The sequence below is a fragment of the Solanum lycopersicum genome, chromosome 8 (assembly GCF_036512215.1).
Source record: "Solanum lycopersicum chromosome 8, SLM_r2.1".
Classification (NCBI taxonomy): domain Eukaryota; kingdom Viridiplantae; phylum Streptophyta; class Magnoliopsida; order Solanales; family Solanaceae; genus Solanum; species Solanum lycopersicum.
In genome coordinates this window covers 50,382,599-50,406,929 of record NC_090807.1, presented here as the reverse complement: position 1 = coordinate 50,406,929, position 24,331 = coordinate 50,382,599, and the positions used below count along the sequence as shown (strand labels likewise).

The 24,331-nt window shown below is 35.5% G+C and overlaps 1 long non-coding RNA gene across 2 annotated transcripts; it reads right to left on the bottom strand.

Moving 5' to 3' along the window:
• Positions 1-11,078: 11,078 nt before the first annotated feature.
• On the bottom strand, positions 11,079-16,176 carry LOC104648811 (uncharacterized). Of its 2 annotated transcripts, none has more exons than XR_742772.4 (2): positions 15,900-16,176; positions 11,079-11,359 (listed from the first exon to the last, which is right to left on the bottom strand). It is a non-coding gene; the product is annotated as an uncharacterized lncRNA (long non-coding RNA). The 2 variants fall into 2 exon arrangements; XR_011211127.1 differs by having other exon boundaries at positions 11,079-11,394; positions 15,900-16,152.
• Positions 16,177-24,331: the final 8,155 nt, after the last annotated feature.

Sequence of the window (24,331 nt, the reverse complement as noted above, 5' to 3'; positions counted from 1 at the left end):
ATATACTATCCTGGTGTCGGAACGTGACACTCTACTCCTCATTCTATCCTGGTACCGGAACGTGGCACCCGATCCCCTAATCTCACTACTTTCGTTCATCAAGCCTTCTTTTATACTAAGGCATCATCATTAACAAAGTAGATTAGAGTTTCTTTTTCAAGATTTAGAATTCAATAGCTTCATCATGCTTATATCATCACAATTATATAATCACAACATGCAAACACACAATTAAGCATATAGAAGGGTTTACAACACTACCCAATACATATCATTCACTATTAAGAGTTTACTACGAATAGTGTAAAAACCATAACCTACCTCCACCGAAGATTAGAAATCAAACAAGCAATTTCCCCAAGCTTTGTTCTTCGTTTTCTCTCTTCCTCGTTCGATCCCCTCTCTCTCTCTTTGTTCTTTCTACTTTTCTTATTCAAACCCTCTTTCTTTTACCCTAATTAGCATATAATTAAGAATAAAAGATGGCAATAATAACCCACTAATTAACTTAAGGTTACCTCTTTTAACCCCCAAGTAATTAAATTATTAATGTTAATCCACTAAATTTATAATTATAGCAGGAATAGTCCAAAACGTCCCTTAAAACATTTAAAGAGATCCGACCTCGCCTGGGATTACGCAGCCTGTGACGGGCCGTCGTGCCTGCGACGGTCCATCCTACTGCTCCGTCACAGAGTTCAGAGACTCAATTCTCTGAAGAGTCTGTGACGGTCCGTCACGCCTGTGACGGTCCGTCTTGCTATTCCGTTACAAAGTTCAGAGAGTCGATTTCAGTACCCATTTTTCAGAATTTCTAAGTGTTTTAAAACGAGACCCCTCGACGGTCTGTCGTGCCCATGACGGTCCGTCGTGGGTTCCGTCATCTCAGCCTGTTTTTCCAGAAATAAAATCTGCTACTCAAAACGACTAAACAGGTCGTTACACCATCTCTTTTATTTGTTTTAGTTTCTTGAATACTCTTAGACTTAGAAATTTGAGGATAGATGTTCTTGGTGTGATGACTTCCAGATTTTGAAAATAATAAGTATTGAGTTTTAAGTCTTCCGCATTATATTCTGTTTATTATGGTTGAAATGTTGGGGTTTAGATTGGTTGGTTCGCTCACATAGGAGGATAAGTGTGGGTGCCACTCGCGGCTCGTTTTGGGTCGTGACACTTTTCCCAAAAATGATAAATGCTCGTGAAAAGTTATAAATTAATTTACTAAAGTTCACTGAGCTAAAATTATTATTTTAAAGTTAAATTGTTACCACCTCTATTCTAATTTATATATGACTTTTTTTATTTTTAATCCGTTAATCAAACAAGTCTATCTTTGATCGTAAATTTTTTATAGATTTTTTTAACATTTTGAATTATCAATTATTATGACTTATAATACTCTTTATATAGTTTACAAATATATAAGTTTCATTTAAATAAAAATGAAGATTACATACGCAAATTTCTGGTCAAAGTTAAACTGTTTGACCGTTGAAAAATGAAAAGTGGCTCTTAAAATGGGACAGAGGGAGTAAAAATAATTTAATTTTAAAATACTTAGTTTATTCTTAATGAAAATCATTTATAGTCACACAAACATCTATTTTATTTGGACGACAAGTTTCAAAATTCTTTTTTTCTAAATTTATGTGCCAAGTCAAATTAATTTAAATAAAATGAAACATGTGAAGTATTTAATAAAGAAATACTCCCTTTGACCACTTTTATTTGTCATATTGTGCTTTTCCAAAGTCATTTTGAATAATTGTTAAAGTTAAATTAAATTTCATTAATTCGATATTTTAAAAAAAAATTAGATATTCAAAAACTATATGAACAGTACTATAAATTGCAATTTTTTATATATCAATATGATGAAAAGATACCTCTTAAAATGTTAGTCAAATTTTTTATAATTTGACTTTTAAATAGAAACCATATCAAACAATAGTGGACGGGGAGAGTGTGTCATTCTTTTTTATATCGATTAAAATGGAAATAGAGTAAGATAAATTGGAATAAATGAGTAATATCTATTGAAAATCAATTAGATTGTACAAGTATATTTTACACAAAATTTGGTTCCCTAGTATTATGATCATCTTGACCTCCTACATTGTAAGGATTTCCTGATAAGGCTGCACTCAGTTATCCCATACACTCTGCTCAGAGTTTGCAGTTAGGTGACTTGGTGCCCTCTGATATAAATGTTTAACAAATATCCAACAAGTTGATGGTAATTTTTTAATTATCTTGTTCATATCTTGAACATTTGTCAATAAACTTTTGTGATCCTTGTCTCGTAAATTTCATTTATTCTTGTATAGTATTGATTTATGTCGATGGACTCTTTAAAATTAGTTGATATATAGAGTTTAAATGTGTAACACCTTGAAAATTTCTAAGTTAAGACTCAAATTATTTTTTGTTGTAATTCATAAATTATCCATATGTGTAAAGGTAAATTTTTTAGTGTGGAAATGATTTGAATATAAATCAAAGTCACTAGAATCTCCTAATACAAAGTAGAGTTGAAAGTTTCCTTATCGATTAAGTTTTAATGTAATATTCTACTTGAGTCAACTTCAAACAACCATATCGCTTAGAATATAATGAGTTACATGGACCATAACTAATCAGATTAATGGTATTTGAACCTACTTTCCAACGCCACTAATTTTACATCATACAATTTATGAGTAAAAAGTTATGACCATTTTACTAACTGATACAGTGCAGTGACAAATTAGCTGACAGAAAAACATTAAAAACGTCTTTCTGTCTTTTTACCTCTAAGAAAACCTTAAACGAATTTCTTGACTAATATGAAGCTCAATACAATCAAATTTTCATCTTTTAATCCACCATACTCTTCTCTCTCAAATTATAGGGCAAAATCCTAGGGAAAAATTGTAACGACCCGTTTAGTCGTTTTGAGCAACAGACTGCAATTCTGGAAAAATTGGCAGAAGCGACGGACCCCACGACGGAACGTCATGGGCACGACGGACCGTCGCAGGGCCTCGTTTCAAAACACATAGAATTAGGGGATCGGAGTGTCACGTACCGACACATGTAGGGGATCGGAGTGTCACATTTCGACACATGTAGGGGATCGGAGTGTCACGTTCTGACACATGTAGGGGATCAGAGTGTCACGTACCGACACATGTAGAGGATCAGAGTGTCACGTACCGACACATGTAGGGGATCGGAGTGTCACGTTCCGACACATGTAGGGGATCGGAGTGTCACGTTCCGACACATAGAATTAGGGGATCGGAGTGTCACGTTTCGACACATAGAATTAGGGGATCAGAGTGTCACGTACCGACACATAGTAGTAGGGGATCAGAGTGTCACATACCGACACAAGAGGAAGAAAGATAATGAATCTTGAAAGATGATAATATACTCAACTTAATAAACTTAATTCCCAAATGAGTATGGTGTTGAGGCTTGAGCCCTCATGGATGAACTTGATGGTACTTATTGATGATTATAGTACTTGTTGTATCTACATGTTGAGTTTTATAGTTGATTTACGATAATATTTGATATATATTGTTCCCTATTTTGAGTTGGCCGATAATATCTACTCAGTACCCGTGTTTTGTACTGACCCTTACTTTTATGTTTTTCTCCTTGTTATTTGTGGAGTGCAGCAAACGTGCCGTCATCTTCAACTCAACAGTAATTCAAGCCAGTCTTCGTCACACCGGATCTTCAGGGTGAGCTAACGCTTCTAGCTTGGACTGGATCTTCTCTTTCATGTCTTGATGTATTGAACTTCCGGCATGGACTAGCTTCTTATGTATTTTTAGCTTTTAGATACTCTTAGTTTAGTAGTTTAAAGTAGATGTTCTTGTGATGATGACTTCCAGATTTTGGGAATAATAGATGTTGAATAATAATAGTTATTGATTTTATTAATGAGTTTAAGTCTTCCGCATTACTTTATGTTGATATTATATTGAAATGTTAAGGTTAGATTGGTTGGTTCGCTCACATAGGAGGGAAAGTGTGGGTGTCAGTCGCGGCCCGAATTTGGGTCGTGACAAACTTGGTATCAGAGCATTAGGTTCGTTGGTCTCATCACACAAGAACAGGTCTAGTAGAGTCTTAAGGAACGGTAGGGGGACGCCTTTACTTTTCCTTGAGAGGCTATAAGACTTTAGGAAAATTTCACTCTTTCATTCTTTCTTTCGTGCTACTACTTGAGTCCAATTGGTATCTAGGCAATACAAATTGGTATCTGACCATCTCCACTCTCTTTCGCAGATGGTTAGAACTAGAGCAACGACTACGCCAACATCAACATCGGCAAGACAAGAAGCGTCTGAGCCAGCCACTGGGGCTGTAGCTCGAGGAAGAACAGCGGCAAGGGGCCGTGGTAGAGGTCGTGGGAGGACGTCCTCTAGGGGAAGAGGACGAGCACCTAGCCCATCTGATACTAGGGCAGTGACTCCTCCACCGACTGAGGAGGTAATAAGAGAAGGGGAGGATGGGGAAACTGAACAAGTGCAAAATGAGGAAATGCCACCCAACCTACCCCAGAGATGATCAATCAGGTTCTAGCTTATCTTAGCGGGTTGTCTGATCAGGGCCAGACACCCCCAGTGTTTTCTGCACCAGCACCTCAGGATCCGGAGGTACAACATGCGGCTACTATGGCTCCCCGCATGGATGTTCCATTGGAAATAGGCACGTTTCCACGTCTGACTACTGGGCCTATAATGACAAATGATAAGCATAAACTTTTCAGTAAGTTCTTGAAATTGAAACCTCCAGTCTTCAAGGGTGCGGAATCAGAGGATGCTTACGATTTTCTGGTTGATTGTCATGAGCTACTACACAAGATGGGTATAGTAGAACGGTTTGGTGTGGAGTTTGTGATTTATCAATTTCAAGGGAACGCCAAAATGTGGTGGCGGTCACATATTGAGTGTCAACCAACAGAGGCACCACCTATGACTTGGGCATCATTTTCGAGCTTGTTTATGGAGAAGTATATCCCCGAACTTTGAGGGATAGGAAAAGAGATGAGTTCTTGAGCCTAGAGCAAGGTAGGATGTCGGTTACTGCATATGAGGCTAAGTTTCGTGCATTATCAAGGTATGCCACCCAACTTTGTTTCAGTCCACAAGAGCGGATTCGCCGTTTTGTGAAGGGGTTGAGATCAGAGTTGCGGATTTCAGCCTTACAGGTAGCGGCTACAGCGAAATCCTTTCAAGAAGTGGTGGACTTCGTGATAGAGGTAGAGGGAGTGAAAAGCCCAACTTCAAGAGTTGTTTAGCAAATACTTCATTAGACCAAGTGCATCTCCTTGGGGTGCTCCGGTTCTGTTTGTGAAGAAGAATGATGGGAGTTTTCGAATGTGCATAGACTACAGACAACTGAATAAAGTAACTATTATGAACAAGTATCCTTTTCCCCGCATTGATGACTTGTTCGATCAGTTACAAGGTGCTTGTGTCTTCTCTAAGATTGATTTGAGATCCGGTTATCATCAATTGAAAATACGGGCAACGGATGTGCCAAAGACTGCTTTTCGAACGAGGTATGGGCATTACGAATTTGTAGTGATGTCTTTTGGTCTAACGAATTCCCCTGCTGCGTTCATGAGCTTGATGTACGGGATTTTTAAGCCATACTTGGACCTCTTCGTGATCGTATTTATTGATGATATATTAGTATACTCAAAGAGCAAGAAGGAACATGAAGAGCATTTGAGAATGGTATTGGAAATGTTGAGGGAGAAAAAGCTTTATGCCAAGCTCTCTAAGTGTGAGTTTTGGCTAGATGCAGTGTCCTTCTTGGGACACGTGGTTTCTAAGGATGGAGTGATGGTGGATCCTTCTAAGATTGAGACAGTGAAGAATTGGGTAAGACTTACTAATGTGTCAGAAATAAGGAGCTTTGTTGGGTTAGCTAGCTACTACCGCCGATTCGTCAAGGGATTCTCTTCTATCGCTTCCTAATTGACGAACTTGACTAAGCAGAATGTCCCATTTGTATGGTCGGATGAATGTGAGGAAAGCTTTCAGAAGCTCAAGACTTTGTTGACTACCGCACCTATCCTTACCTTGCCAGTAGAGGGTAAGAACTTCATTGTTTATTGTGATGCATCCTATTCTGGTTTGGGTGCAGTACTAATGCAAGAGAAGAGTGTGATTGCTTATGCTTCAAGACAATTAAAAGTGCATGAACGTAACTATCCCACTCATGATTTGGAATTGGCCGCGGTAGTGTTTGCACTAAAGCAATGGAGACACTATTTATATGGGGTTAGGTGTGAGGTCTATACGGATCATCGTAGCCTACAATATGTATTTACTCAGAAAGATTTGAACTTGAGACAGAGGAGATGGATGGAACTACTGAAGGACTATGACATCACTATTTTGTATCATTCGGGGAAGGTGAATGTTGTAGCGGATGCTTTAAGTAGAAAGGCGGGAAGCATGGGAAGTCTAGCTCACTTGCAAGCTTCTAGACGCCCATTGGCTAGAGAAGTTCATATTCTGGCTAACGACCTGATGAGATTAGAAGTAAATGAGAGGGGAGGATTGTTGGCTTCTGTGGAGGCAAGATCTTCCTTTCTTGACAAGATTAAGGGAAGACAGTCTGATGATGAGAAACTGCGCAAAATTCAAGATAAAGTATTGCGAGGAGAGGCTAAGGAAGCACAAATCGATGAGGAAGGTATTTTGAGAATCAAGGGAAGGGTATGTGTACCCCGCGTCGATGATTTGATCAACACTATTCTGACAGAGGCTCATAGTTCAAGGTATTCTATACATCCGGGTGCAACCAAGATGTATCGTGACCTAAAGCAACACTTTTGGTGGAGTAGAATGAAGCGTGATATTTTTGACTTTATTGCCAAGTGTCCAAACTGTCAACAAGTAAAGTGTGAACACCAAAGGCCCGGAGGAACACTTCAGAGAATGCCCATTCCGGAATGGAAGTGGGAAAGAATTGCAATGGATTTTGTGGTTGGTCTTCCGAAGACAATGGGTAAGTATGACTCCATTTGGGTGATTGTTGATAGGTTAACTAAATCTGCTCTTTTCATTCCGGTCAAGGTGACTTACAATGCAGAAAAGTTAGCCAAACTTTACATCTCGGAAGTGGTGCGATTGCATGGGGTTCCACTATCCATCATATCAGATAGAGGTACGCATCTAAGTTTTGGAAAACATTGCATGCGGAATTGGGTACTAGGTTGGACCTTAGTACTGCGTTCCATCCTCAGACCGATGGTCAGTCTGAAAGGACGATTCAAGTGTTGGAGGATATGCTTCGTGCGTGTGTGATAGAATTTGGTGGCCATTGGGATAGCTTCTTACCCTTAGTGGAGTTTTCATACAATAATAGCTATCACTCAAGCATTGATATGGCTCCATTTGAAGCATTGTATGGTAGGAGATGTAGGTCTCCCATTGGTTGGTTTGATGCGTTCGAGGTTAGACCTTGGGGTACTGATCTCTTGAGGGATTCGATGAAAAAAGTGAAGGCTATTCAAGAAAAGCTTCCAGCGGCGCAAAGTAGACAAAAAGAATATGCAGATCGAAAGGTTAGAGACTTAGAGTTCATGGAGGGTGAACAAGTCTTGTTGAAAGTTTCGCCCATGAAAGGGGTGATGCGGTTTGGTAAAAGGGGTAAACTAAGTCCAAGGTACATTGGACCATTTGAAGTACTTAAGCGAGTAGGGGAGGTGGCTTATGAGTTAGCCTTGCCTCCAGGGCTGTCCGGAGTACACCCGGTATTCCATGTGTCGATGTTGAAAAGATACCATGGGGATGGGAATTACATTATCCGTTGGGATTCAGTTTTGCTTGATGAGAACTTGTCTTATGAGGAGGAGCCTGTTGCTATTTTAGATAGAGAAGTTCGCAAGTTGAGGTCAAGAGAGATTGCATCCATCAAGGTGCAATGGAAGAATCGACCGGTTGAAGAAGCCACTTGGGAGAAGGAGGCGAATATGCGAGAAAAATACCCACATCTGTTTACAGATTCAGGTACTCCTTTTCGCCCTTGTTTTCCTTCTTTTGATCGTTCCGGGACGAACGATGGGTAAATTGGTATCTAATGTAACGACCCGTTTAGTCTTTTTGAGCAACAGACTGCAATTCTGAAAAAACTGGCAGAAGCGACGGACCCCACGATGGAACGTCATGGGCACGACGGACCGTCGCAGGGTTTCTTTTCAAAACACATAGAATTAGGGGATCGGAGTGTCACGTACCGACACATGTAGGGGATCGGAGTGTCACGTTCCGACACATGTAGGGGATCGGAGTGTCACGTTCTGACACATGTAGGGGATCGGAGTGTCACGTACCGACACATGTAGGATTTCAGAGTGTCACGTACCGACACATGTAGGGGATCGGAGTGTCACATTCCGACACATGTAGGGGATCAGAGTGTCACGTTCCGACACATAGAATTAGGGGATCGGAGTGTCACGTTCCGACACATAGAATTAGGGGATCGGAGTGTCACGTACCGACACATAGTAGTAGGGGATCGGAGTGTCACGTACCGACACAAGAGGAAGAAAGATAATGAATCTTGAAAGATGATAATATACTCAACTTAATAAACTTAATTCCCAAATGAGTATGGTGTTGAGGGTTGAGCCCTCATGGATGAACTTGATGGTACTTATTGATGATTATAGTACTTGTTGTTGCTACATGTTGAGTTTTATAGTTGATTTACGATAATATTTGATATATATTGTTCCCTATTTTGAGTTGGCCGATGATATCTATTCAGTACCCGTGTTTTGTACTGACCCCTACTTTTATGTTTTTCTCCTTGTTATTTGTGGAGTGCAGCAAACGTGCCGTCATCTTCGACTCAACAGTAACTCAAGTCAGTCTTCGTCACACCGGATCTTCAGGGTGAGCTAACGCTTCTAGCTTGGACTGGATCTTCTCCTTCATGTCTTGATGCCTTGAACTTCCGGCATGGACTAGCTTCTTATGTATTTTTAGCTTTTAGATACTCTTAGTTTAGTAGTTTAAAGTAGATGTTCTTGTGATGATGACTTCCAGATTTTGGGAATAATAGATGTTGAATAATAATAGTTATTGATTTTATTAATGAGTTTAAGTCTTCCGCATTACTTTATGTTGATATTATATTGAAATGTTAAGGTTAGATTGGTTGGTTCGCTCACATAGGAGGGAAAGTGTGGGTGCCAGTCGCGGCTCGGATTTGGGTCGTGACAAAAATCAAAGTAGAAGACTCCATTAAAGATTGTTTCAATCTTTTTCAAGAATCTTCTTCAAGAGATTTCAAAAACCTAAATTCAAGAATATCAATTTAGGTTTTGTTGATTGTTTACCTTCAAGTTCTTGTTCAATAACCTTGTTCTTTTCACATATGCAAGATTATCATAGTGTTAGACTAGTTCGTGCGCACACCCTACATCTACTTTCAAATCAGTAAAAGAGAAATGTAGGATCCACCCCCAGATGTAAGCATTCTTGAGATAAGTTGATTTTAAATACTTGAATTCCTGATTCCTTTGAAATTCTATTTTTAGGTATTGAGTTTCTCTATTTTTATTGAGATCCTTGAGTTGATTTGTTCATATTTATAATTCAGCATAAACCTATTTTGAGTTATAAATCTTTCGAAGTTTTTCAAAGCCAATACTTAAGTTTTAAGCTGATCTTTTGAGAAAGTAAAGATGAGTTTTGAGAAAAAATTTAAAGGTTCTATTTAATAAAGACTTAGGAGTTTATAATGTTGATTCATACACTGAATGTTGAATTACTATGATATCCCCAATGAAAAATATTTAATTTATTTAATTTAATTATTTATATTATATAATAGTAGAAACCCTATAATATGAAAGGGTTGTGATTTTTTTTTGACATTTCGATTATTGTAAATTTTTCGAAGGCTTGTGATTTTTTCAAAGGGTTATATCCATTTCTCAATGAGTTGTGACTTTTCCAATGAACAAAGACTTTTTTGAAAGGTTGTAACTTTTCTGATAAGGCATAATTAGCACCTATTCATACTACTATTTATCAACTATAAATAGAGGGGCTTCATATCACTTTTAAACTATGATTTTTTACAAAAATTTTCTACTCTTCTTCTTCTTAAAAAAATCTAAGGGTTACTTGCAATAATTGATTAGTTCAAAATTCAATTATATTTAAGATAACACATAAGAAAGAAATGGGAAACACATTGTAGCAATTCATTCATAAATTTACACTCCTATTTTTCTTACGATTTCCATGAATCAACAATGACGAAAAGTTGTTGAAAAGACAATAATATAAAACAATTATGAAAGAAATCACATAATTTAGTGAAGATATTTCTTTTTTTCATTTTTTACCCTCAAATGAAGCTTAATCTACTGAAACATTAATTTTGATGTTAAATCTGCTGTTTAAAAAATAGATTTTTCCTTTTTACTTACAATATGATAATATAGCACTGATAATAATTATTTTTAATAGATATGTAAGTAATAATGAACGGAGAAAGTAAAATGTTGATGGTAAGAGATTTTAAATTAAATGGAACACTATAGCGAATATAGTATGAATATATGTTTTTGTTTTTCTTATTCATTGGCTATGTGTCGTTCCATATATTTTTTCTTTTTAATATTTTAAGTATGAATGATCTTCTGTTATTTTCTGTTCAATTTAACTTGAGAAAATGTTATGTCACACGATACACTTCTTGCTACCTATATAAAAATAGATAACAAAATAGTGATTGATCATAAAATAATCTTAAATTAAATTAAAGATTCTACAAACAATACTTTAAATTTTATTCATCAATTAACTTTTATTACTGAAAAAGTTTAAAATTTTATATCACGATACAACTTTTATAAAAAAAAATAGATAATTTCATTAGACATGTCACACCCCAAGCCTATACCCTGGACGGGACAAACACTCGAATACCATGGCTGGCCTCGAGCGCACCCTTGACCTGGCTTACTTAACTTAGTGGAGGACAATATACATAGTTATATAATGATCAATAACCCAATTGAACTGATAAAACTGAGAATGTTTTAAAGATTAAACATTCAATTGGCCAAAAGTGGCAACCCAAGTCTTAACCAATAGAAAGATAATGAAAAGACTAAAGGACTAACATCTGACTGTCTACCTATGAAGCCTCTAAAACTGAGATGGATGTTGGGAAAGCCCCCTCAACATCCTAATAAAGAAAAATACTGAAAGCAATTAAAAAATAATAGTCCTCCGGGTTGCAAATAGGTTCACCAATTGACTCTGAAGTGATCAACTGGATCAACGGTGCGCTGGATGCCAATCCTCGTTACCTGCGTCTATATCATAATACGATGCAGGCCAACTGACATCACTACATTGAATGTATGAGTATGTGAATTGAAATGCTAAATGACATAGGCTTGAAAGAGATTCTAAAAGAAACACTTACTTTGACTCTTCTCAGCTAATGAATACTTAACTGAACTCATTTCAAGATAAACAGTTTAAAACAAGTGCAATATTAAGAAAAAGTTTTTTAAAAACATGATGTCAACTCTGTGTATATCCAAGGATACAAAATAACTTTGAAAATGTATGTAAAAGTACAATAAACTGATGTATATAAAAATACATTTAACTTTTGTGGGAGTTTCTCTAACCGATAACCATCACATAAGAGCTTTAGTGATGATACAACGATTTACCTCATACTGCCAGCGCATCCTATCTCAGTGCTCAATACTACTCCCAAAATATATTGACTCTCATGTTTTCAAAACATACTTCTTATGTGATTTGAGATTAGTGCTCAAAACATAGCTCAAAGACTGCTTGCTTCATTTAGTAAGCTATTACTTTTTCCTCAAAATTAGCTCGAAAGCTCTTTGAAAATCTCAATTTCCGTTCTTGTTTAAATGTGAAAGCATATCCTTTAAACCTATTTGAGAATACATAGTCCCCGTATACTTCTTTGAAGAAAGAACTTCAATTTTACTATTTTCTGAACTCAACTCTTAAGTCTTAAAACAAAGTTAAAACGTTTGTAAAAGACTTCTTGAAAACTTGAAATGAACTTATCTTACTTATCTTTACTCTTACTCAACTTGATCTTTAAGTCTTAAAACAAAGTTAAAAGCATTTTCAAAAAGACTTTTTGAAAGGACTCTAAGAACTTTCTTTTACTTACTTCTTAACTTTTAGACTTGACTCTTTAACTTCGTTAACTTTGATCTTAACTTTCCTTAAAATTAATTTATGAATTCAAGGATCATGGTCTAATGTGAATGGATGTATTCATGATGTTTAATGTACCTTAGAGTGTTAGAATCAACTAGGGAACATAGGTACATCACTTAGGAACTAGTATGGAAAGATGGGGGAAGAATGAGGAGAACTAGTGTCCCTGGCGTTCTGAGAGGTGTGGCGCTCTGTCTGGAAGGACACCCCAGAGGCCAACGGACAATGTCGCACCTTATTTCGAACCGTCCGAAACAGTTTACAACATGGCTGACACTCTGATTTTTGAAAAAATTGTTTGTTTAGAGTCGTCACCTAAATTTTAAGAAAAATATTAGGAAATCCATTTTTAAATAAGTAAATGTAAACTCTGTTTTGATTTGTGAAACCCATGAGATTTTGAATAAGGATTTTGGTTACTTGAGGGGAAGGTGTTAAGAATCCCTCAGAGCCTATCTGAGATAGTCCTTAAACTCAATTTAGGAAAATATAATTCGAAAAAACTTTTTTATTTATTAGTTTTAAAATCAATGGTAAATAAATTTTATTAGTTTTAAGAAAAAGAGTAAAACACAAGGTACGACATATACATATTCATTAAATAAAATTAATATTAGTATGTTTATTACACTCTAATAAATAAATAAAAAAATATACTAAAAATGTATGACAATTTATATGTGGAAAAAAAATATTGATGGGTCTTATATAAATGTATCAAAATAAATGTTGACTTTAATGATATGAAAATTTCTCGTTTTATTTATATATAGAATTAAGACGTGAAAGAAAATAAATAGAATTGGGTGTAAATATGTAGCAAAAGTAATGTATATATCAAAGTGTAGAGATTGATAAGTTTATAAAAAAAATAACATTTGTAAAAGTGATAGTGGGTATGAGGACAATAATATGAAGTGTAACGAAATAATAAATTACGTATTGAAAAATATAGAATTTGTACCTTTATGCATATATATACGTATGTACCTTATATTTTGGACCTACTGTCATATCTAAAATCTTGAAATAACATGTTAAGGGATTAAAATATTTTGATAATATGTAATTTATAAAATAGATAATAATAATAATAGCAAGATATAGTTTCTTCATAAAGGCGTGATATCAAAAGAATATAAAGTAGGCCCAACTATTGTGACTTAACTAACAAATTACATTCTTATTTTTTTATAAGTTCTAAAAATATGTATTCTTGTCTTCAAGGTAGTGATTTTTAATTGAAGCCCTTAAACGTGATGTTTTAATTTAAAAGATCTGCACCTTTTAGAGCTATAAATCTTCAATTTTTAAGTAAAAAAACCCTGCATCTTTAATTCAAAAATCTGCATTTTTTCGTGCCCCAATGAAGCACATTTTGAGTTCAAATTTGGCACTCTTTTGGGCTCAAAAACGTTGTGCTTTTGGTGCTTAAAACATTGCACTATTTGAGCTCGAAACACTGCATTTTTCCAAGTTAAAATCTGCACTATTGGGATGTTTAAAGCAGCAATTTATACCTCTTAAAATCTGTAATTTTTAAAGCTAAAATTGCACTTTCAAACATCAAAATCTCTTGAAAATCTGGAATTTTTTTAGGCTAAAACCTGCATTTTCAACCCTGAAAAATCCACATCCATTAAGTTGCTAAAAGATGTTACCAACTCTTATATTAGAACAAATCTTAAATGGGTACATTCTTCTATAAGGAAGTAAAAGAAAGCATCGTGCTAGGCCAAATGGTCATACTAGAACCCAATATTTAGAAGGATATGAGATGAACGATCACGTCTTACTATCGTTCTCAATTGGTTTCTATAAACCCAGAATTAAGCAAGACTATATATAGACTATATATGTAGAGATAAAAACTAATTTCTACATTACTGATCTCTGCATTACTAATCCTTGCATTAATAATCTCTGCATTATGCATCTTTGTACCAAACGACCCGTAGTTGTTAAGGAACGAGAGAGGACATTATAGACTATCCTAGTATATGTTATTGTTGGGTTTTATTTGCCCTGATTTCTTACCATAAATAGTTTTCCTCTTAGGAAAAGGTTTTGAATTGACTAATCCTTTTTTGGTAGGAAAAGGTTTAGGACTCTATAAATAGAGGCATGTTCCTTCTAACTTAATCAGCATTCACAATGTAGTCTTAAAGGTTTTGAGAGTTTTGGTTAGAGAGAGAATTTATGGGTCACAAGTTTGATACGTTATCACTTGTGTGAACCTCCCATGTATTCCGAGTGAATTGGTTAAGGTTGTTTCTCTCTATATTTTGTACTCTCATATTTATAGTGGATTGCTCATCTCCTTTGTGGACGTAGGTCGATTGACCGAACCACGTTAAATATCTGTGTCTTTTGGTATATTTCTCGTTGTCTTCTTACTCGTGGTCTTTTGAGGTTTGCTTTGCTAGCTTCCGCATTTACACCTGCTTATTTTCGATCCTAACAGTTATGTAGTAGTGATATTATATGCATAAGAATCTAAAGTACAAGTATATTTGTTTTGAAAATAAGAGGGGCTACACATTATTCCTACAGGCGGGTGAACAATTGTGTTTTCCTAAAAAAATGACATGGAAGCTTTGAAATAAATTCAAACAGATACAAAACTAAGGTGGAATCTATATGCATTGAATAGATCTATGTTGAAGTTTACGTTGAGCTTGCATTTTCGAGACAGAAAACAAGTATATGGAACTCATAGGTTGATAAATATTCATCCCATAAATAGACAAAAAAAAAACTTTAGCATTTTAAAACTCTTTAACACGAATTGCAGTTAATTGAGAGACGCATGAAAGCTCAAGTAAATATTCAATTAATTCGTCAGTCATTATGGGAAAGAAAATTTCTATTGACCATACCTACGTAATCACACATAATAAACTAAAATCATTGAATAAATTCTTATCTAATGTCCTCGACTTCACATGAATAGGGGCAGATTTATCACATGAGAGAAGGGGGGAAATGCAGTAGTTCAATCCAATATATTACAAAGCTATCATGGGATTTACCTAGGCGAAGGTAAAAAACAAAGAGAGAAATTTATCAAATTTCATTCAAAAAACGGAGAAAGTGTCAAACAGAACAACTAGACAACAAGCATTCATAGTGTTTTATGCCCTCTCATGCTAAACTAAAGGTTGCCAACATACCGACGAATATACCAAAGAATAGTCGGATAACAATACTACCATCGACAGCTAACCATGCTTCACAATAGCCTTCCTTCTGTCATCTAATTTGTTCAAGCTAATACACAAATCAGGGGCTGCTTATGCATTTATAATAGACTTCAATCATAAAGATTAGGATTAATCTTAAATTTATAACAACAAACAACTGCCTTTGCGTCAAATGACTACAAAGAGGGGACAACTTCCACAATCGAAATTAAACAGGGGCTTTTTATTTAGAAAAAGAAGATTAAGCTATATTGCACTTCACAAACTCAAAACAGAAAAACAACCTCACATATGTACGCGTCCTAAATCTTATTCAAATCAATACAAGTACAAGGGGGTGTATGTCACTCTATTTTTTAAAAATGAAATAAAAAAACTTAAACTGTACTGAAATAAAAGCTAAAATTTGAACAAAAATAAAGGCGAAGTACTGTACCTTTTCGAGAGCAGCAAACAAGAGCTTGGACGCCAAGATTCAAACTTAAACTCCCTCTTCAACTCAAAAAAAAAAAAAAGAAACAGAGAACTAAAGAGAATAACTAGTTCGCGGATTATTCATTTGGTTCTTGGATTTTCTTACTTGTTTTTCTCTTTGGATTTTGTTTGGACGTTTTTGGATCTGAATCTGCCTCCCCTTCTTATAGTCAATTTGGGCTCCAAGAATTCAAAATTTGAATTCGTGGAAACACAAATCTCAGCAAAGAAATCATGACGGAGAATAAAATTGTCACAAAAGTTTGAGTGACTTGATGAGACATTTTCCGGTGGCCCTGAGTTATTTTGACTGTTAAAGAATGACAAACGTTCCACGTGGTTAATGAAATGGGTGAACTCCTTATAATGCTTCGACAATACTTCTCCCTTTGAGCTAACTTTTGGGGTGTGAGTTAGGACTAAGACCTAATTTCACAAAGTATCAGGCAGATCAGGGCCCGTCTTACCCAATGTTGGAGCCTCAAAAATGAAAAATTGCCCACACATGTTGAGGCACATGTAACACCCCAGAAACTTTTCGAACTAAGACTCAAACCATCCTTCGTGGTGAGTACATTTTTTCAAGGAATTTAAAATTTCATAAGTATTAAGGTCAAATCATTAGATTTAGCACCTTGATTTCCAAAGAGAATTAAAGTGGAAATAACAAAAAAGCTGAAATTTGGAGAGTTAAGCTAAGTATGAGTTTTGAGTCAACTCCAAACGACAATAACTCCTAGCACATGATCATTTAGATGGCCTACAAGATACAATAGGAAATATATTTGAATATCTTTCCAAAGCTGCTGAGTTTTCCAAATTTTGAGTTTGAATGATTGATATATGACCTTTTGAAGTTAGGCTGTTCAGTTAAGGAAAGTTAGCCGAAAATAGTGAGGATAATGTGGTCCTTTCCTTACCCAATCAGATTTAATTCATTTTTAGTCATATTTTAGGGTTATAATCCTTTTAGGTTCAATTTTATAATCCTAATAAACACCTAGGGTTTTAGTTGAGAGTTCAAGAAGAGACAATAAGAGAAAAGAAGAGAAAAGAGGAAAGGATGAAGACGTTCGTCAACATTCTTGAGTTTAGTTGCAGATTTTCTCCATGGGTTTAATCCCTAAAGGTATATAAGCTTCCATAGTGTTTGTTTTGTTCACCCACACGCCAATCATGTTATTTTCAGCGAAATTCATTTTTAAAGTCTGAAGATTAGAGTTCATGAGGAGTTCTTGAAAGGTGTTATTAAATTTCATTTTAAATCTTGTTGTATTGGAGTTTAGATGATTTATTGAGATCAAATTGAGTAATTTTAGTGTTGTTTCCAGTATATTAGAGTGAAATTAATTTAAGTAATCGAATCCAAGTGATTGGGGGAAGAAACCGTTTGATTTTAGACGATTTAGGGTGAGAAAACGAGCAAAAGTGCTCGGCAGAATTTTCTGGGTTAGGGCCTGGCGCAGCGTGCTTGCTAGAGCACCCCAAACCCATCTCTGTACTTCAGGCTGGCGCTCCGTGCCACCCATAGCCCCAGGTTCGCTTGCCCCATCCAGTTTGCCTTCGGTTGCTCCGTTTGATTTCGTTTCAAGTGCACCTTTACTCCTTTTCGACTCAAACTAATCTAAGGTACTTCTAAACACCTAAAATCAGTCCTAACATGATCAAAACATGATTCAAGTTTTGAGAATTCTTTCAAACATTCTTAGAAAGTCCTTTTGAGGAGTCTTCTACAACTTCTGTTAGCTTGTTTTAAGACTCAAGCTAGTGAGTATAAGAATGAAAAGTATGTATTCATGAATCAAATGAATCACCTAGAACCTCCATGTCACGAACCAAAATTCTGGAATTCATAAATCATATTCAAAAGAGAGTTAATAGTAGAGTTCAAGAAAACCTTTAAGTTAAATTGTGAATTCTTTGAGATCCATCAATGATTGAGCTAAGTTTTGAGCAAGTAAACAAGAGAATGAGAAGAGTCATATACATGTGTTGACACCCAATTTTGACCGACCTTTGACCATTTTTAGGAATACTTTTCGATTAATTACATATTTTAAATTTCAGAATTTTTAGTCGACTTTGCTTGAAAATTATATATTTTAGTATGTTTTACTTTATAAAATTATCATAAATATTACTAAACCATTTTAAAATTATTAATGAATTTCAAATGTTTCAAAATCTAAATTATTTTTAATTATATAAAAATATTTTAATATATGTAGTATTTCAATTAAATAGTAATTCCTACACTTTTCTTAAAATTATTTAAATTCTAACCTATGCTATTCTAATTTCTTCCAATTCTAGTTACTCCACTTCAAATTTTATTCCACTTGTAGCCACTCTTTCATTTCAATTCTAGCCATTTCAATTGCATTTTTAGTCATTCCAATCCTCCAACCAATTTGATTTTAATTTTTCATCTTTTAATCTCATCCGCCCTTTTTCAAAATAAATCCTAGATCGAATCCTAACCTTCTATCTCTATCTAATATAACGGTTGCGATTAAATCTCATATTCTCTTTCTTCAACACCAAAAGACCCCCTCCCTTCATTATTTCATCAACTCATACAATCATTCACTCTCAATCACAAGTTCTCTCATCACTCTTCATTCTCTCATTGCTCTCTTGCTACTCTAAATACATTAAGATTTCGGTAAACATTCAAGTGCTCTTCTTCTCCACTTTGCTATTTTGCTTTTGTTCGAGTAAAGGTTGAATCAACTTGTTTTTTTTCATTGCTACCATTCCTAATCTACTTAACCGGTTAGTATTCAGAATTAACATTTAAATTATTTTTGTATTCATACATTTGTGTGAGCTCATTGTTCTATTCCTTTGTTATGTATACGTTGTTAAACAATTGCGTAATGTCTCACCTTGACTAATGAATGTGATTACTTGTGTAGTTATTTGATTGCTTTGACCTGTTTCAAACTTGAAGTTCAAGTTGAAGATTAACCATGAAGAAAGATTTATTTGCTTATTTGAATCTATATTTTTTCTTTCTTATTTATTTTATTCGAATGTTGTAACATTTGTAACTCTAAAGATCATATATATAAATTTATTTTGGGGATCGTCTAGGGGAGGGGGATTTACATGCTACTTGTTCATTGTAATTTTTTTTAAAAAAAGTTAGAAATCATGCCTACAAGTTTGTCTTTAACCACCTAGAATTATTGTTTGTAGGTGTTATAATCTAACCAATTTTCAATTTGCTTGACACTTTTGTTAATAAGTAAAAAAAAATAATAACTAGATTCCATTAATTTTTGAATGTTAAAATCAAATCATGATAATTTAGTAGGCTGATTAGGTGTTTTAAAAAAATGTTATAACTTTTAGCATTGTCTTGTCACGTAGAAACCATGCCTAAGGATTAATTTGTTCATATAATTTAGATTCACAAAATTATGCATATATGTGTTACTTTTATTGAACACCTAGAAATTCATGTCTACAGACTTGTAAATAACTTTTAACATATCCATAAAAAATAAAATTTGTTTGTGCATATTTGTGTCCTCCCCCTAAAATTAGTTAATATTATTTAATTAGTAATCCTATTTGTCTTCTTGAAGATTTCCGCATTCATGATGCAATATGTTATTTTTTAAAAAAAATAATAATGATACTAAATTAGAATCATTTCATGCATTTAAAAAATTACTTGGCTTTTAAATATATTTCATAGTAAAACCTTTTCATTTAATAAATTTACCACCTTAATGTTCTACTAGTTTTTTTCTTACTTACAAAGTTTTGCAACATAATTTTCTTAAGAGTCATTATTCAATAATCCTTTAAAACTTTGGATTGATTATGACATTGTTTATTTTGAAAATAAATTATAAGCACTATTTCCTAACCTATCGTTAGTGGGAAAGTCAAAGGAACTACGAGGTCTAGTTCCAATTTTAAAACCCGACGCGTCCCAGGAAGTACCGCCTACCCATGAATTTCAAAAGAAATTATGTGTATTTATATGTAAATGTTTATGTGCATATATGCAAACTAAATCTTTTAAATCATTTTTCAAAAATATAAACTATTTTTTTAAGACCGACCTCAAATCAAAATTGTTTCTATGGTGGAGGAGCGCGATCAACAATATCGTGACATCATCCCTATAAAGAAACAAACATTTTTTTAAAATAAAAAATTCATATTCAAAACTTGCTCAATTTTCAAAACTTTACTTTCACACATATTTATTGCTTAATATTTACAAATTTTGTTTATAACTTAGTCTCATATGCTTAAATAAAATAAAACTTGATTGTTTATTTATTGCTATCACCTAGCCTTGCATGCTCAAATTAATGAAAAAAATAATAAAATAGTATTAATTGTTTTATATCACTTAGCAAGATTAAATAAATTAATAAATGAAGTGACTTTGATTGCTAATTGTAACCCCCACATAGATTGCATGAGATACGGTCGGGACCCACACTTGTGGACCTCGAGGGATGCCTAACACCTTCCCCTCGAGGTAATTTGAACTCTTACCCTAATCTCTGGCTCGTTGACGTTAAATAGACTTAGTTAGGTTATATAGGTGTCCTAACGCGCCTTAACTCGTTAGGTGGCGACTCCAAACTCGAACTCCCAAAAGAGTTGTTAGGTCGTGCACAAAACCCATTTTCTGCGAAAATGGGGCGCGACAGAATGGCGACTCCGCTGGGGATATTAGGTTCTTACCATTACGTGTTAATTGCTTATTTATGTGGGGTTTACTTTATTTTTATCATTTAACTATTTGTTAGGTGCTTACCATGTTTAGCTTATTTTGTTGCCTTATTTACTGTTTTCTCTCCATGTTCCATCCCTTTCCCTTTTCCTTAATTGTTTATTACCATGTTTCACATCTTCCCTTTCCCTTACTTGCTTAATTACATGTTTAATCTCATACCCTCTTTCTTTATTTGCATAGTTTTTATATCTTTATATGTTTAATTTCCTTTATTCATGCTTATTTATCTATTTATTGTTTATAAACTGCCTATATGTTATCGCTTTCCAATTTAAATGCTAAATGTTTATTGCTTTGATAATTGGCATCCCTCTCATACTTCCCCCAATTGGGACCCTCTTCCTTTTTTATTTTGTTCTCGTGATGTTGTGCCTTTGCACCTCTCACAACTACTCCAATCTTATTCAAATACCCATTATAGAGAGTCGACATATGCGTGGACGTAACAGATAATTTTACTACCACGAAGCCACGAGCCTCTCGCATAGAATCCCTTTCATGTCCGTGTCAAACCAACTCTTAGAAGTCCTGGTTAAGTGATACATGCTGCATAAGCCCTAGGAGGTTTGACCCTTGGTGTCAATCCATATAATTAGTAGCCTCCCTCTCGTCTAAAGTGTCCAACACCCTTAGAAAAATTGCATATTTATGTGTCAACGTGATCATAATAATTAAATCAAGCCAACATTGTCAAAATAGAGTTTAGAAGTCGTTTGTTACTTTGTTTGCAGAGTCATGGCTCACCTTCGCTTTCCCAACACGCAAATGGTGGTCAAAGTTAATCCCATTTTGAAGACTTGGTGGAAAGATGTTCAAAAAAATTGAGAGTGAGAAGCAAATGAACTGTTAGGCGGCTTCACTGCTTTGATCTCCGTAGAGTCAGATCGTCACTTAACCAAGTCATTGTTGAAATTCTGGGACACTGAGAGGTTAGTCTTCAAATTCAAGGATTTTGAGCCAACCCCAACAATCGAAGAAGTTTGAGGATTCATGGGTCTCGCATACAAAGAGCTGGAAATGATTGTTCCACATAAGCCAAGTCCAAGATCTTTTCTGAAGCAAATGGGCATGTGTCATAATCCAAGTCTACTTTGTCTGAAAGAAGGTTGGATTTCTTTAGAGTTCTTATATTCACGCTTTGGGGATGAGGAAGGTCATCAAAACTTTCATAGAGAATTTGCTTGCTCTTCTGCAAAATGGGAAAGGTATCGTCTTAATGCATTCGCCGTCGCCCTATTAGGCTCATTGGTTTTTCCTAGAGAAAGAGGAAAGATCCACACCGGCTTATGTTACGTGGTTCGTATGTTGGGCTCGAGGCGGGAAGACCTTGGTCTCTATGATACTTGCAGAAATTCTAAGTGTTTTGACTGCATGCACCAAAGGCAAAAGATACTTTGAGGGGTGCAACTTTCTGCTGCAACTTTGGGCCGTCGAACATTTCTACCAAAGAGCTAATAAAGTAGACATTGTTAGAGGGACTATGGGGAACAAAATTATCAACCATCACCTAAGGATGAAATATTTTATCTCCCCTGTGGGAACGGAGGACTGGTTCACATACCTAAAGGAGTGCTTAGCCGTTGAAATCAATGGAAGTATTATTGGTTGAAGCCACGACGTGCCATCATAAGAGGAAATGAACTTTACTTCATTGAGCTTATCGGTTTGAATGGTGTGCAACCATACGCACCACTTCGAGTCCTTCGACAATTCGGACAGATCCAAATGATACATCTGCGATCCCACATGAGCCACTATGGATATGACTTTGGGTCAGAATTACCGCAAGTGAACACTATATTGCGAAGATGGAAGAATGTGATAACTATCGATGTTCAAGAGCACCGACCCTTCTGCACACCTGAATATTAAGTATGACTTTTAGAAGATGCGGAGCATAGAGATTTGAGCAAAGGAGGCCTTCCTGGTTTTGGTGATGAAAAAGAGATAAGATGGGCTCGTAACCTCCTCAACACCGATTATGACATTACCCCAGAAACGAGGAAGCAGATTGTGCCTAACATTGGAGAGCAACATAATTAAAGTTTTTTTTAATTTATTTCTCTTTATTCCCCATGTGTTATTCCTATCCCTTTAGTTATCTCTAGATCGATGTAATAAATAGAAATTATTTCAATAATTGAAAGTCGTTTTATTCTAAACTCCAAATTGGCAAATAAGACTTGAATTAATTATTATGCATCACTTATGTGTCGCTTAGGCCTACCTCTGGCTCAACGAGGTTCCGTGCATTTAGGGCGTTTATCTCAAAACAATGTGTTGATATTATGATATTATCCTAACCCCTAACTCTTTTCTGTTGATTCTATTTTTTTCCCATTTCCCAAGGTTGATCTGTCCTCTATCCTGGCACATACACGATCAAAAGGGACCCCCCTTCTCCTTCTTCTCAAAGATCAAGATCCAAAGACAAAGGTAAAATGGTTGACGATAACAACACCAATGAAAGGGTAGAAGCTTATGAGGGAGGACAATTTCAAAATAATCTTGTCCTAAGACCTGAGCGCAAGATTTCACAATTGGAAGAAGAGGTAGCCCACATGCGTGATTTGGCCAAGTTGTTAATCTCTCTTGGAACCCAATTTGGAGAAAACATAGATAATCCTCCTAACCAAACAACCATGCCAAACAATCTTCCAATCCATATATACCCACCTGAACCCACTCGTCCAAATACCTTTCCACCACCCCACGCCCAAAATACCTAAGTTCCATTTAACCACTATTACCAACAAACCAAACCAACCTTCCCAGAAACAACCCCAAACGCAAATATACCATATACTCTTGGAAACAACAACCTCAATCCAATATACGTTGAAACTGCCTCTCTGACCCATGACCTCCATCAATCAGAGTCCTATAAAAAAGACATCCTAATAAAAAACCTGACTGAGAGATTAGACAACTTGACCAACAGGGTACAACATGTTGAAGGAAACAAGAAGTTGGGAGGATTGAGCTATGAGGATCTGTGCATGCACCCTGATGTAGAACTGCCCGAAGGATACAAGCTTCCAAAATTAGAGATGTTCAATGGCATTGGGGATCCCAAAGCCCACCTACTAATGTATTGTGACAAACTTGTAGGGTGGGGAGAGATGAGAGGATACTCATGAAGTTGTTTATGAGGAGTCTTACTGGGGAGGCCCTATCGTGGTACATTGAGCAAGACTCGCAGAAATGGATAAAATGGGTTGATATGGCAAATGATTTCATGAATAGGTTTGGTTTTAATATTAAAAATGCACCTGATTGGTTTTACATTCAAAATTTGAAGAAGAAACCGAGTGAATCCTTCAGAGAATATGCCATAAGATGGAGGTCTAAAGAGGCTAGGGCCAGACCCCCTATGGAGGAATCTCAAATGAAAGACTATTTCATCCGTGCCCAAGAACCACAATACTATGACCGAATGATGCTGGTGGCTGAAAAGAGTTTCGTTGAAATCATCAAACTAGGCGAAAGAATTGAAGAAGGCATAAAGAATGGGACTATCATCAACTTGGAGGCTTTACAAGCAACCAACAAGGCTCTGCAATGGTGGAATGACAGAAAGTCAAAAGAAAACAGGTTCTGTAATGATGGCTCATGGAACTAAGACC